Here is a 16821-nt window from a genome sequence, read left to right as displayed (position 1 = left end):
TTTTTAAAGTGAATAAGAGGATGGAGGAGCTGTAGTGCAAAAGGTGACCTACTAAACATAGCTTTAGGGACACATTTTCACATTTTAAGATGCAAATAAGGACCTAACGAGTGGCTTTTATTGTAGCCGAGGCCTGCTGGCGATCTCCAAATGGACTTGATGCTCAGCCTTCCATTGTCTCTGGCCTGTGATGTATCCCCCTGTAGTGTTATGCTATGGCTTAGTCTAGTACAGTTGTTAGTCTGGCATGCTGTTGTCAACTAGTGACCAGATGAGTCCACCAGGGTTAATCCGACGAGTGCACAGTCCTGGGCTGAGCCTGACGACAGAGGAGAACATCAAACAGTGCTGGTTCTCTGCGTGCACCCCAGATAGAGATTAATAATAATGTTTGAGATGACCGCCCCACTTAAGAATCACAAATGCGAAACTTGAGTCCGGAAGTTCCTGATGCATAGGTAATGTGACCTAAAACCTGTGCATTTAAACAAGTTGTCCATTGTCAAACACAGCTGTGTTATGCGCGGACTCCCCTTGTCCTGGTCTTGTGTGCACTCCATTAACCTGGTTTGGTGATAAACACACGTTTCATTCTTTCTGGCCCCATGTGTTGTGTTGGTGTTTTTCTTTCCCCACTAGGCCTAAAGTACTGCGAAAAGAGAAGTTTGCCTTTACAAGTCTTTTGGTTTTTTTGGCTCTCAGTTTTGGGATTGTAATTTTTTTTGTTTTCAAAATTTCTCTAGTTTTGCAGGTTCCTTTAAAGCTAGATAGGTTAAGAAAACTATAGTAACAAGGAGTTTTTTTTAATGTTTGTAGGCGGAGTCTGAAATTGCTCCTGCGCAGTCATCTACCAATAACCAAATATCGCCATAGAAGCCATATCACTGCTTGCTTAGCAACCATATCTGCATTTTGATGCAATAAATGTGAGTTTAAACTTGAGATAAGTTTCTGTCTCTTCTGCTTTAGGTGTCTATCGTACAGCTAGGCGATTGCTTATACTTTGCCATACTGTGGACATTTTACAGTAACAATTAAAGTTGCTTAGCAGACCACCTAGAAAATCATTGCCTGCACTTGTACCTTTCCTCATTTTTCCCTTCCCAAGGTCATATGTCGTAGACTGGACGAATGATTAGCTCCTATGTTTTTAAGTGTCGTCAGGCAGACAAACAAGCAGGTCCCCCCTGAGTACACAACTTGCCATGTTTGTAATGCACTGTATGTTGTTAAGAATGTTTGGACTTTTCGTCAATCTAAATGACTCTTGTATTCCTTCTGGATAGTAGAACTCAGAAGTATCTAATTGCATCTGTAGATTATATTATTCTGTAAAAGGAATGTATACATATTCTATAACGTGAAGCAGATACTTGGCTGGTTCAATTTTAGACTGCAGACCAACAATATGATTTATTTTACACTTAAAGTTATTGAAGCGGGTGCTCACTTTGCTTATGGTTTGCTAAAAAGGTGTGAAACTAAGAGCGGTCTTATAATTTTTAGGCCATGGCTAGTTTCAGAGAGACAGGCCACGGAAGTTGTTTTGATCTAAGGTTTGAAGCGGTAATACACATTTAATTGAGTGGAATGCTCAACTAAATCATTTTTTGTGGTGTATTTCACATGCTTTATTTAGAAAAAAGCAATGGCAGATCCTGACTCTCATGCAGCAGATTCTTCACTTTTGATTAGTGCAGCAGTTGCATTTTTAGCAGATGGCTACAGACATCTGTGACTAGCAGCAGCTGAGTTCCATCCAACCACGGCTATGGCATTGCGCAGGTTTTTAGGTCTCGGCTGGCGTGGGCTGCACGGGTATTTTCTGTAAAGGGCTTAAAGCCCCGCCCCTCTTTTCCATTGGCTGACGTCACCGGCCAGACATTGGAAAAGAGCTCTGTGTGACGTTTACTTTCGGCTTTTTGAGCCGTCCCACTTGGACGGGCTCGTCTGCCTTCCTTGCGTCGCAAAAGGTTTCTTATCTTTATGGGTCCATGTGTTTCAAACAAATGGCCCCATAAAGACAAGAAATCGGCTGCAGCGCGGTCCTGTTTCACTTTCGGGACCACGCTTGCCGTTTGCTCTGCCTTGTTTTCTATGTTCCTCAGTTCAGGCATCCCTCTCCTCCTGATGTCTGTACCGCACCGCTTTTAGATGACTAGGTCAGACTTGCCCCTCACTTCAGTCCACACCACCTCGCCCGCACTTATACATGCGAAGCTCTCCCACCTATCTCGCAATCTCTGGTACTTGCCACACTCTCCTCCGTCTATCGCAGGCACCCCTCACTCCTGTCTGGCCTCTCACCTCCCTCCTAGCTCGGACGTCTCCTCTCTCACCTCCACGCGACCTCACCTTCACACACTGCTCACTCCCGTCTGATTGGCATTGCAATCCCCCTCGCAGTACTGCTTGAATCAGAGGCGCCGCTCGCTGCCTACCTTAGCGCCTCACATGCCCACCCTCACGGTGCCCCGCGAGTGAGAGAGCCAGGCTGCCTCCTCTAACGGCGCATCCTTTGTTTTCGACTCAGGGGTGCCTCGTTGCATCCTGTTCATTTCAGCACTGATTATTATTGAACGATGTATTCGCCTCGCGCTGCCTGTCCTGTAACTCTTTTACTAAAAAACCCCCAAAAAACAACACACTAACGTTTGAAATGAAGCGCCTACACCGTGTGTAATTCGGTTTGAGCACGCACTTTGTAGTTGGGGGGCGGTGGCGTCTGAGTGACCCGAGGCGGCCCAACTTAGTGCCTGCTCCAGCGACTGAAGACTGCAAAGCAGGCAGAGCAGCCCTAGCTCCTGTCTGGAAGCATTGCCGTGGCGTAGCGCTGTGTCAGCCAGGCAGGAAGCGAGCAGCCGCCGAGCCCAGCCAGTGAAACACAACACTGCAGCTCCCAGCCTGCGCGCCTGCCTACCGGCGCAGGGAGCAGGAGAGCGAGGGGCTAGCTTCCAGGACTGATGTCTGTGTGTGGGAGGGGCGCTCTGCCGCCACCGGTGTGTGTGGGAATAAAGGAAGGGACAGCCAGGCTGGAGTACAGTGGCAGAACTGTGTGTGCGTGTGTGTGGAGTGGGGCAGGCAGCGGTGGAGCAGAAGAGAGACTGTGTGTGTGTGTGTGCGTGTGTGTGTGTGGCAGGCAGCGGTGGAGCAGAAGAGGGACTGTGTGTGTGTGTGTGTGTGTGTGTGTATGAAGTGAGGGCATGAATTGCTGAAGTGCAGTACAGAGCAGCGTGCGTGCTGGAGAAGAGTGTCACAACTCGTGTGTAGAGTGCAAAATGAGGCAGAAGGGGAACTGAAAAGGGACGTTGCCAGGACTGGTGTCTGGAGGGGTGAAGAGGCACATGGAGTGCAGGGTTATAGTGCCACAAAGTGTGTGTGTGTGTGTGTAAGTGGGTAGGGAGTGAGGGAAAAGAATTGGGACACGCTGACAGGGCTAGTGTGTGAGCGTGTGTTGAGGTATGGGGACAGGGAGTGCAGCGGTGCAAAAGAAGAACTTTTCGCCAGTAACTGTGCATGTGTATGTTTGTGTGGCACACTTTAATGACTCGTGTGTGGTAAGGGGCACACTGCCAGAACTGGCGTCACAGCAATGGGTTGCCGACTTTGGAGCTGGAGAGCCAGATGCGCGTCTCGGTGTAAACTCATCCTGTCATTCTAGGCAAATCACTTCATCTCCCCGTGCCTGCAAAACATGAATGTGTCCTTGTGTACTGTAGCTGGTGCCCATGTGATGTGCTCCAATGCCTTCGAGTCGAGTTTGTGCTATATAAAACTGCAAAAAGCAGAACGTGTATGTGTGGAGGGGCCTGAGAACTTTAAAAGTAATGAGCACATACATTGTCACAAGCCGTGTGTGGGCATGAAGGAGGGGCGGAAGCTGTTTAGCATAACAGAGGGGCGCACTGCCAGAACACCCGAACTATGAGCTAAGAGGAGTGTACAAGGAGCGCATTATGAGTAAAAGGGGCACTGCACTTCTCCCCCTCCACCACGTCCAGAACTCATGTGTGAGAAGAGGACTCTGGGCCAGGTGTAAGGGAGTCAGATACCTTTTAAAGGATGACACCTTGCCAATGCCATAATTTGTGAGGGCTGTGGGCCTTGATGTCAAAGAGTCCAGGAACATCTGAGAGGGCCACGCTGCTAAAAATCACGAGATGGGCACACTGCTTGTACTTGTGTGCATGTGTTAATGAGGGCAGGGGGCGGAGATGTCAGAAAACTAAAGAGGGGAAAACTGACTGAATGAATGCGAGTGTGTGTGGGGGCATCAGGCGGTTTAGGAGGTGCTCAGCGCTGAAACATGGGAGAACGTGGAGAGGTAATGTTGCCATGTATGTAACTGGTACCTGTGTGGGCAGGAGACCCGGGCGGTTGGGGTTGGGAGGGGCCGGGAGGACTATGCTGAATGGGAAAGAGATATCAGTTGCAGTGATAAGGGGCGGCACGCCCTTAAAACGTGTGCGTGTGTGGGTGTTGTTGAGGGACGTACGACCCAGAGCACAAAAGAGGGGCACTTTCCTAGAACTTTTATAAGAGGTGGGCACGAAGCCCAGGCTATATAAATACAATTACAATAAGAGGCAGCTTATTGCAGAGGAAGGCATTGCGCCAGGAGGGAGAGATTTCAGGTAGTTTTTGATATGTATTTATTTAATGTATTTATTTTTGTTATTTTGGATTCGTAGGTTTGTTTTTTTGCATAACGCTATTACCTGAAGAGATCCTAAAGTGTTTTGCACATGACATGTCTGGAAAGAGGATAAGTATATTTACATCAAGAAACAAGTTACAAGAGTTGTCTAAAACAGATTCATTGCATTTGTTTGACAAGCGGGAATTAATTACCATAAAATGTATACAATGAGTTTTACAGTGTGGGCTCTGCATACAAAGAGAGAACTGGGGAAAAACAGATTTAAATTTAGGTGGTTTATAGCTGGACTAGCAGCAGAATTTTTTTTATCCGGCCTTCAAAAGATGTAAAGGGCAGTGCTAGAAATGGGAAAATTGCAGTGCAGGTACTTACCTGTACCTGAGTACCTGCTTGTTTCTGGGAAGTGCTGGTACTCTCCAATTAAAAGTATTGCGTCTGTCTTGAGAAGTGCCGGTACTCTCCCTCTCAAAATAAAACAAGCATTGGCATTGCCGATAGGTCTCCCTTTTGGGGCCTTATAAGTGTTTAGAGAGAGCTATTGGCTTTGTTAACGTTTTTAATATGTGTTGCAGAGCATTGTGAATGTTGCGCAGCATGTTTAAAAGTTATAAGTAATAATTTAAAAAGTGTTATAACCATTTGTCACTTTAAATATAACCTAGAAAACATTACATACAACTGAAGTATCCTAATAACAAGCATTTGCAATGCAATAGGTCTCGCCTTTGCGAAAGTTTGAGCTATTGTCATTGTAAATGACAATGCCTTTTATTTATGTGTTTTGAAAACCTGCAAGCGGTGCGTAAACACGCACTTTGTACTTATAGTCGTTGCTTACGAGAAGCAAGGCTGGCAGTAACTGCGCCTCTTTTACTGCCAGCCTTGCTTCTCGTAAGCAAAGACTATAAGTGCAAAGTGTGTGTTTATGCACCGCTTACAGGTTTTCAAAACACATAAATGAAAGGCACTGTCATTTATAATGCTAATAGCTCAAACTCTCACAAAGGCGAGACCTATTGCATTGCAAATGCTTGTTACTTTGTGACTTTGAAAACGACAGTCATAGGATAAGAGGCTACAGTCACCTTCTGCTTCACAATGCGTGGAACAATGGCACTGCCCTGTGGTTACTTTAGGTACTACAATCCAAGTGTGTTGATTTGCCAATAGTTTGTTTTATACTGTTGTACAATCAGTGTATGCTTATCTTGCATGAGTGGGTACTCAATTTTTACAGACTTCTTCATGCACAGAGTGCACAAAGCTAAGTTTATTGCTTCAAGTTAAGTCCAACACATAAGCTTCGCCGACCACTGCTGCACCTCCTATTCTCACACATCCTTTCCTTTCAAACAGAAGCATTCTCTTGCCTCCACATGCTACTACAACATTCCACACAAAGCCACGTAAAATAAATGGCTTAACGTAGGGGAATTTTAGGCATTTTTATTAACTCCAAAAATTATTTTCTCTGCCTCCCACCACCCCCCAATCTCAATTTTTTTTAACCATTTTCTTGTAGGGTCAACCTTGATAGAATAGTTTTCTTTTTTTATGAAAGTTTAGATTACTCTAAAAGTTTTCCAGTATTTACAGTTTTTGTCCAGTGCAACTCCCTGATTGAATGTCTGTTGCTAATAATAACTTCTTACCCCAGAAGTGATAGCATAATTTCTGAATTATTATAAATCGAGCACAAAATTCCACCATTTCCCCAACTTCTTTGCTTAGCCATTAAAATGTGATACTTGAGTAACTCTTTACACTTCTTTCCTGCCCCTGTACTTAAAACATATCAGAATCACATGTTCCCCTTGAATCATAAACGTCATTGGGAAATCATGTTGACCTTTCATCCTCTTCACACTCTACTGAAATTACCCTTTTTTTGCATCAATTGCAAAATCTTTCAAGTGAGAGACAATTGCTACTTTCACACTGATGGAGCAGGATTTCACAAAACGAAACCTGCTCGGAGCAACACCCCCATAATACGTACTAACAGTAAATAGAAATAGAAATTAACGTGCACCTTGCACACGCACACACGTGGGAAATGGCTTTGTGCATGCATGCACTAATGTGAAATAATATATGAAAGGACTAAAACCTATAATCTGGTGAGTTTTGAAAGATACGAAAAGGAAGCATGTTTAGGCCGCATGTGCAGTTCGTAGTTGCATGTTGCATTTTGCTTCAGAATAAATATGAATGCCGCTTTCTGCTTAAAGCTTATGCTAGGTAATGTTAACTGGGAATAGTGCATGGGAGGGGGATACACAGTGAAAGCTACATTGTCATATAATTAATAAATGTTTATTTGCATTTGCTGTAGTGTGCTGGATACGAACTCCATCTTGGTTAAAAGACGTTCTGAATGGGAGGGGCAGGATGAGGAATACAACAGAGCCGACAGAAGCAAAACAGACATGCTGTGCTCAGCAGAAGGGAGTGCTAGAGTTGAAGGACACATGCCCCGGAGCGTTTGTCAGTGTGCCAGAGGAAATGGTCGGTCATGAGAACAGATGTCCCTTCCACAGAAGATGTTAAAACATTGAATTGATGTTGTCAAAATGTACCATACTAATGTTATTTGAATGAAGGACTAGAAAAACTGTGAGAACCGAATTTATAACAATGAAGTACCTAATGTTTAGGGTGAAGTCACCATGGGGTGATAGAACCACCTCTTGGAAAGACCAATCAACTGTTAGAATGTGCGAGTTGTTGCAATTTAGGTGGGATGGATATGGAGATTTTAGGGTATAATTGGGGTGCCTTTAGGGGTGTGGTGTAGTCTTGCAGGGAGGAAGAGAAGAATGGTGGATGCGTCGCTGATCGTCGGTTTGTAGAGAGGCCTAGCTGTTCCTGTCCTTAATATTCTTGGGTCCTGTCTCCTTTGTTCCCTGATCCTATCTCGGGGGACCCTCATCATTCCCTAGGCTAGGGGGTGGTTTTCCCACAGACCTATTAGGTTTGTATTAATGTACATGCAAATGTATTTTCTGAAACTTTTGTCTCTTCACCTATCCACTCCGTCATAATATTGTTTCTTGAATAATTTTGATGAAACTTCTGTCTCTTAATCATACCCTCCAGGATTTCGCGATTTCACGATTTGCAAAGAAATCGCAAAATCGGCAGTTTTGTAAAAAGGCAGCAATTTTTACAAAGCTGCCCGCAAAATTTCTCTCAATTCCTAACTTTTGGGAAACGAGGACCTCTTGTGGCCATCTCATTGAAGCGCTCACTTTGATTGTCCTCAATTTATTTTGCTGATCATAATAATAAAGAGATGAATATGCTAATTATCATTAACGCGATCGATTTTGAATTTTTAAAGTGATTTCCCACCTGAGTTGAAATCACAGTTGCACAGACTTTTTACTACATGTGCCCAGGGTGCAGAAAGATATTTTGACATTAATGGTTAAGAATCCTTCACCAGTAAATCCCGTTGATGCATGAATGCTGTGGCTTCCTGTATTCAAGCCCATCTGTGAAAGTAGCAATATGACAAAGAGGTGTGCCAGTTTCATCCGAGATCTAGTGCCAAACTATGATGATAGGAACTAGACCTGACATCCACTCGTGGTGCATTTGTCTCTGGAGATTAAAAGGCATGACTCTGCCCGGAAGGAGATTTACAATAACGCTCACTTTGCAAAACACAGCTGCTGAATACGGAAATTAATTCACCGTGGCAATGAATTTTGACTGAAAAAGAAAGTTAGGTTTAACAGTGGCAACGAAAGACAACTCTTGAAAGTAGTCAAATTAATCGCCGTAAATTATATTCGCCTCAAAGAGGGCGCACGCAACATCCTAACAGTTTAGCCAGTGTTTGGCTGCTTCCTTGGAAAAAATGGAGACTTATCTTTATTTGAGTGATATTCATAAGCATCAGTATATTCAAAACATTGTTATGAAGAAAAATAGTGTATATCATCGGAATCTGCTCTCCATTTTCCTACTATTTCCGATACAAATGCACGAATAGCTTATTTTTGGCTGCATCAACCTTTGTTTTGTTTCTTTTTTTTGGAATATGTGTATTGCTTTTAGTATTTTGCCATTTCCAAAAGAAAAAAACAGAAATAAATAATAAAGTAACAAGGCCTGGCTAGATACCGCACCAGCAAGAAGGATACATCTTGCCAGTGGACTACAAAGGACCCAGGGCCTTCCTAGATGTCAGATACAAAAATCAGTGAGTCAATTCATTCCTCAGCCGTAGTTCCAACCGGAAAAAACATAACCACTGCTATTACCTTGGAAAAATAACCTATGGTTAGCCCATAATAGGACATTCATTTTCTGTATATCTTAGACTACACACAAACTCCCCCTAGTTCAATCCACCCCTTACTACTCACGTCAGGGAATCCAGGCGAACTGCTCATGCTCAATGGGGAATTTTGATGGCGCTGGTCTTGTAATGGCCGTGTTCAGTTTTGGAGGAACTTAGGCTAGAAGCCTTGCCCCCACCAGCACCTCATAGGTAGGCAACTTCTGGACTCGCCAAGTGGGACTCCCTAAATCTGCCCACTCCTGTCTCCCTAGTCTAAAGTCCTTTATCAGACTACATCTTGCCACTTGTTTAAATACATAAATTCTAGGGAACTACCACTGTGTAACAAGAAAAACCCAGCTGTTCACACAGGGAAGCAGCATCTGTAATTTGGGTTTGGGCCTCCCTACAACCTGTGCTCAGACAAACATCCTCTGCATTGCTCGGAAAGGCTGTGCTGCTCTTTTCTTCAACATTTTTCAGGTTTACCCTTTGTTTCTAAGTCCAGAGTAAAAAAAAAAAAATCATGGATGTCCATCGGAGACACTCAAGATGTTGTGATGCCACACCTACAGAAAGCTTTAGCTATTGTCCTACTGACCTGCTGTCAACAACACTAACACACACAGAGCAGGCCTTCAGTAAGCCCAGGTCTCATGGCTTTCTTGCTGATCTCAGTTTCCGGCCAATGCCATGGATTTCTTCCCTATTCTTTTGACTGTCCCATCCCTGGCACACCTCTGTACATGGTTTCTGAATGAACAGTTGATTTAGCCTCCAAAGCAGATAAGGTGAGACTTGTCTTTTTTTGCACTCTATGGAAGTACATGGCTTTTCTCCCTCTCCTGCCCACTCAACTTATCCGCCTCTTTCATGCTCCTCTTTTGGTCCACTTCCTTTTTCCAACTTTTTCTTTTAGTTTTTTTGTGACTGCTTGTGTAAGTGCCCAACACTGCTGCTGAGCTGCTCGGCCCCAGTCTGTTGCTCGCTGCTTCTCCCATTCCCATCCCTTAAATAAAAACACTTTTAATTTCCTCTGCTAGGACCCAGCAGCTGCACACTGCTACCAGGCAAATTTCTTATTTCTTTAGCACACACAAACTTTTCTCTTTGTTCAGAAACGGCCACCCGCCACATTCAAGGGTAAAATGGAAAAATGGTAACCAAAAAGCCCTGATTTACATCCATCATTCCATTGTATCCCTTTTTTCACTAGCCGGTCTCAGTTATTTGTAAACAAACATGTGCTTGTGGTCATTGTCAGCATCATTTAAGGTGAAGTGCATGTCTGGTCGGGCTGCTGCACTTCAATGGAATTGTAAACACCATCTAAAATCTTTATCAAATTATCTACAACAAATACCTCCTGCACCACAGGATCTTGGCACCGCACGTAGAAGTAACATTTATTGGAGCAGGGGAAAAAGAAAAATAGGAGACCAAAAGGGAAACAAGAAAATAAAAGCTTGTAGGCAGCCGCAGCTGGGGCTTCAATAGCTGGTCCTAGACTGCTTTGGATGAAGCCATGGAAACTAGACTTCACTCAGAGAGGTCTACTTAAAAAATTACATTTTAGTGGATCAAAACTATTTGGTAATGTACTTGATGACATGGTGCAAAAAGGAGCGGAAACGTAAAAAATTCTCAAACCTTTTAAGGTGGGGTCTAGAAAGTAATCCTTTATGTTCAAGCGTCCTCTCCAAAATCTTCAGGACAAGATTCCCTTTTGAGGCCAGGCTCTGTTTGCTCAAGTCCACCTATGAGGACTGGACCAGGTAAGCAGGAGGTGACCTCCCTATGCAGTCTGTCTCACTTATTTGGATCAGTCACTACGATCCTGCGCCCTAGGGAGCCTGAGGAAGAGGTGTCCTGCCTCATGGGTCCAGGAGGCAGCAGTGCCCTGGCAGGGGTGCATACATGGGCGCCAGAACATCCCAGGGAGCTCTTCCCTATGAGGTTAGGACTGGAGCTGTGCTTCTGTAGAGCTACAGACACTTTAAACATGCCTAATTAAAAGTAGAACACTCTGCTAAAACAGTTTCCATTGATTTCAGGCTGAAAATGAATGATTAAGAGTAACATAAAGTGCCGCTAAATTTCCATATTTGTGGCGCTAAATTTGCTAATCCATGCCGCAATATCCTGGGGGTCTGTTAATTTATCCCCTCCATTAAAGGTTTCCGTACATATTGATGTGGAAAGGATTGTTCTCATGTTGCATTTAATGATGACTTTTCTCCCTTGATGAATTCACTGTTTGTATTTTGTGCCACACTGCATTTGAGCATTACGATATTATGAACAAGAATTTTAGATAAACTTTATTAACCTTAACCAAGAGTCTGTGAGTTATTCAAATAAAACTGATTAAACAAGCTAAATGTGTCATATCATTACCATCCACTCTTCAACTAATTGGTCCATCGACCAAGTGGAAGGAAAGTTGATGTATAGGTTAGAAATATTTACTGGAGACGTTAATTATGAATCAGTAAGCGACATTGAAAACTGAAATTATGAAACCAATTGACCCCAGCGCATCAGGGATTTGGGTGAATGTGTATAGGCCATTGTTTGAGATATTTGTAAGAATTGATCCCTGATCAGATATTGGGTTAGCGCTGGGTCAGTTTCCTGGTAGCAGAGGACTGTTTAATTATTGATTAGTTTGGTAATGTTAATTGAATATATGTTCTTAACACGAAAAGTTAGTGTCATGTTCTATGTTGTCTAGAAGTACTGGTACGGAGTTGCCTGAGGAATCCCGGGACCCTGAAGTAGGCAGAGGAAGAGTGTGGATAAAGAAATCACACTGCAGAAGTACTTTGTCTGTTGGAAGTAATACCGAAAAGCTACGTAGGGCTATTGGTGTTATAATTAGGGAAATTTTGTATAAAAGTAGTGTTTGAAAATAGCAAAGGGTCCACTTCCGAAACTCTAGCCTTATCTCTTATGAAACTTTGGCCTTATCCCTAGAGGAGTAATAGGTCCACCCGGAGCTGGTCAGAGAAGTAAGATAACGCTGGTCGTTATTATTGCTTGCAGTGGAAAAAAATGCTTTAAGGAAAGTGAAAACTGTCTTTCCTTAGTTGAACAGACAAGGTAGCATTGTTTTGTGTTGTCACTAACCTTATTTTTGATTAAGGAGGTTAAGAAAATATCGCCGTAATATTTTGTAAAGGGAGGGTCAGTAGAAGGCTTAGTACTGACATCACAAAAAAAGGCCGCGCTGGCATTGGTCAGGCAGCAAGGAGCTCTGATTGGTGAGTTGGTGTGAGCCGTGCTGGTATTGGTCGAGGAAGCAGAAACGTAGTGAGTCGTGATTGGACGGTTGGTGAGAGACGCCTGGCGTAGGTCGAGAGTTGAGAAATAGAATATATAGAAATACAGAAGGTTTTCTTTGTTTATTTTGGTAAAGTACATTAGTGTAAAAGAATAGAAAAATGAAGCTGCTTGAGAAGATAAAGATTTTTTTCAATAAGGACAAACCGATTGTGACTAGAGAGGGAATTCCTATTCCGCCCCCGAAAATGCCTGCTTCTTTTATGATGTTAGAGCGAGGATATCATACGTGTGTATGGTTAGAAAAGTGGGTGAACTATGCAAAGGATGATGGTGATATAGCTTTTCCACAGCATAGTAGGTTTAATGTACGGATATTGCAGAATTTGAGAAATCGAATGAATTCACTAGAACCAAATTCTAGGTGAACACAATATGAGGCATTGGAAAACTTGTAAGTTGAGGCGTTTGAGAGAGACAGACACAGAAAAGTTATCGGAAGATACAGGAGTTGTAGACATGACTATCCTTTTGAGAGCAGGGCAGAAAAATTGAAAAGATGGAGAAGAGCTGTGGTAATGGAAAGGTTGTATCCAGTTTTAACAGTTGATGAACAGACTGGAGGTAAATGTAAGGAGAAAAAGAAAAATATAGAGGCTCCAAGTGTAGGGGGTAATATAAATGATTCTGATGACGATAAATTGTTTGAGGTTATCATGAACAAAAGACCTCCACCTTATGAAAGAAAATTTAGCGGAAATAACGCCAAGTGCACCACAAATGGGAACCCAATTAACTTCACAAGTTTCAGATATAGCGATAGAGATGTGGGGAAATGAGTTAAATCTACTGAATAAGGCAAAGTTAGAACTAGTCCAGAAAATGAATCAGTTGAGTCTAACTGCTGAAGCATTGACGGTACCGGTCACAATCGGCCCGGTAGTTCCGTTATATGGAGAAAGACCGAATGTATTCAAAGTGCATGCATTAGCTGTCCCAGGAAGCAGTAACATTAGCGGGATAAATGTTGATAGTCAGGCAAATGTAAATAACACACTATTAGATCTTCCAGTTTGTGAGTTGATAACTGAGACCCCCCAAAGAAGCATACAAATAGACCCAAGGAAGATTGGATTAAACACAAATCCAGTAACTGGGAGTTCAGCAGGCCCGTCACCGGAAGAACTAAATAATTGGACAAATGAAATGACAAAACCAAAAGCTCAACCACAGAGGATAAATGTGAGTCAGTTAAAAGTGGATTTGGAAGAAATGATCATTGGTACAGTTAGTCCAGATAGATTAGGGACTTAGATGAAGAATTGGTGTTTTTGTGTAAAAGTATTACATGGAGGGAAAATAATTTACATGAGAAAATATCAGAAGCTGCTAGTGAGTATGGAATAGATACAGAGAAATAAAAACTTTTACAGAAAACATACAGATTAGCTTTTACTGACAAGGATTTAGAGAGTTTAAATGTGTCTGGGAAAAGATTACAAATAAAAGAACTAATGAATATTTTGAAGAAATGGGGAGATGTGGATCGATGGAGAAGTAGATGGGCGAAAAAGAAAGAAGAATCAGCTAGTAAAGGAGCATCTATGTTTCCATTAAAAGAAACGGAGCAAGTAGAAAGGGCGTGTCTGATGAGAGAAGTTCCAGGTGGTGAATATGTTCATATTCCCTGGTCAAGACAGGATATATTGTCTTTCACAAATTACTTCCCCAGGTTAAGGGAAAAACCAGTTGAATGGTACAAACAGGTAGATAGGTTTGTGAAAGTTTCGAAGGTGTTGTTAAAGGATTTGGATGGATTGTTTGATATTGTTGTGCCAGCAGATTTGTGGACAGAGTGTAAGATTACTGTTGACTGGCCAAAGGAGGAATATCCTAGAGATTCCAAAACAGGTGCTCCCTCAGAGGAGGTAATGAAAAAGTATAATCAGGTAATCACATTTTTGGAGGGGAAAATTTCCCCGAAGGAAACTGATTGTGTTAAGATTGACAGAACGACCCAAGAACCAAAAGAATCAGTACATGCCTACTATGAAAGGTTGTTGCAGGTGTTTAAGCAGTATAGTGGTTTTGAGAATATTGGAGATAAAGATATAGGACATTTTGTGTATCGGTTTGTGTTTGGATTAAGGCCAGAGATAAGCAATATGATACAGCAGCATTTTATTTGTTGGCAAAGCAAGACGGTGATGAAATAGATGCCAAGCATAAAAAGTTTTATGAGAAGATGATGTGGGCGCAAGTAAAGGTGGCAGAGCAGCAAGAGAATAACAATAATTCTCAGACAAATTATCAGATGAATGGACAAAATCAGAATGGTCAGGTACCCGGTAGAGGTAGAGGAAAAATGAGTCGAGACGAGGCTAAAAAGAAATTTCCTTGTCATGCATGCGGAAAGATTGAACATTGGAAGAATGAGTGTAGATCTGTAACAAAGAATAACGGGCCAAATCAAAATTTAATTCCACCGATGCAGAATGAGGTGGGTGTAAATCAACAGCCGCAGCAGCAGACAGTTACAGGTGCCACAAGTTCCCATGCCAAATAATGTGAATTCTCAGGTGCAGAGGTACTATACGAACACTGGATGTCAAGGAGGTGAACCAGTCGGTAAGAATCTGGTAACAATTCTGCAATATTTGTTGCAATGCAATGAGAGGGATTCTGACTCATATCAATGACGGTGCCTGAGGGGGGAGGAAAGGTGCGTGCTTGCCGCATCTTTGACGGTAGATCAGTCCGGTTCATTTGTTGACGGAAAGGTGAAAGGAAATTATATCACCTTCTTAGTGGATACTGGTGCTACCTGTTCTACTGTGAGAGCAGCAGAAATTCCAAACCTACCCCTCTTGGGAGAAACTATCCAAGCTGTAGGAGTTTCAAATAAGCAAATTAGAACCCCAGTTACAAATCCAATAGAAGTTCACATTGGAAAATTCAAAGACATGCATCGTGATTCGAGTCCAGTAAATCTCCTGGGCAGGGATTAACTATGTAAAATGAACTGGACCATCTACTGTCGAATTTAAAATGATGTTAGCAAAGCAAGGAACTGAAGTGGATGAATTGTTTTCACTTCTTACTGAAGAGAGTTTGCCTGAAGAATTGAAAAGTGCAGTAAGGTCGGATGTGTGGGATTTCACAGGAAAATAAATTGGCTTGATGACCAATGTAGACCCAAAACAGATCACAGTGAAAGAGGGTGCTTTATATCCAAACACTCCTCAATACAAAATGAGCCCAGAAGTGATTGCAGGTGTCGCTCCTGTGATTGATCAAATGATTGAACAGGGGATTCTAAAGGAAATCATGAGCGGTCCATGTAATTTGCCTATCATAGGTATCAAGAAACCTAGAGGAAAATACAGAATAGTGCAGGATTTAAGAAAGATAAATAAAATTGTAGTGCCTTGTGGTCCCATAGTGCCAAATCCAGCCATAATTCTTTACCAAATTTCCTGTGATGCTGAATGGTACACAGTAAATTATTTGTGCCAAGCATTTTTCTCGATCCCTTTACATCCAGGAAGCCAGTATTTATTGGCATTCCGGTTCTTAGACCGTATCTTGGCATGGTGCCGAGTTCCTCAAGGGTATATTGAAAGTCCCTCAATTTTTAAGCAGATCTTGAAAAAATGTCTGGAGACGCAATTCATGCCAGGAAATTTGGTTTTGGTTCAGTACATTGATGACCTATTGGTGGCATCAAAAACAAGAGAGGCATGTGTGACTGACACCATTGCCTTACTGCACCATTTGGCAGAAGGAGGACACAAAGTGTCCCCTGCAAAATTGCAATTTTGTAAACAGGAGGTTCAGTACTTAGGACACAAAATAGAAAAGGGAGTCAGAAAAGTGACACCAGAAAGAATCAATGTGATTAGACAAATGAAACCACCCACAACTCAAAAGGAAGTGTGAATGTTTTTGGGAATGGTTGGATACTGTTGACAGTGGATCAGTGGCTTTTCACTGATTGCATAACCTCTACAGAGGTTAACAAGAAAAGATGTGATAGATCCGATTGTTTTGGTTGATGAAGGAATGGAAGTGTTCTTTAAACTGAGAAACAGTCTTTGTCGAGCGCCAGCACTAGGAATGCCAGACTATGCAAAAGAGTTTGCATTGTACTGCAGTGAGAGAGATGGGTGTGCACTCTCAGTTCTAACTCAGAAACATGGAATGGCACGATGCCCTGTAGCATATTTCTCTGCTACTTTGGATTCAGTGGCTGCAGCATTACCAGGCTGTTTAAAAACAGTAGCCGCCACTTGTGTGAGTCTGGAACAAAGTGAAGCAATTGTGATGGGATATCCGGTCAAGGTGTATGTACCCCATTCAGTTGAGATTCTCTTGACCAGAACGAGAACTCAGTACTTAACTTCTAGTCGGCTGACTAAGTATGAAAAAGTGATTTTGGGTGCTGAAAATGTGACTGTGGTGAGGTGCACAACATTAAATCCCTCACTCTGTTGGCAAATTCTCGATGTGAGGAAGTGAGAGATGAAGTGGATCATGATTGTTTTGTGTTGACAGAACTGTGCACAAAACCCAGGCCAGACATAGATGA

This window comes from Triturus cristatus, chromosome 4_1 (assembly GCF_964204655.1).
Source record: "Triturus cristatus chromosome 4_1, aTriCri1.1, whole genome shotgun sequence".
Lineage (NCBI taxonomy): Eukaryota > Metazoa > Chordata > Amphibia > Caudata > Salamandridae > Triturus > Triturus cristatus.
The sequence above is the reverse complement of the archived record's forward strand: the minus strand, read 5'-3'. Positions refer to the sequence as shown.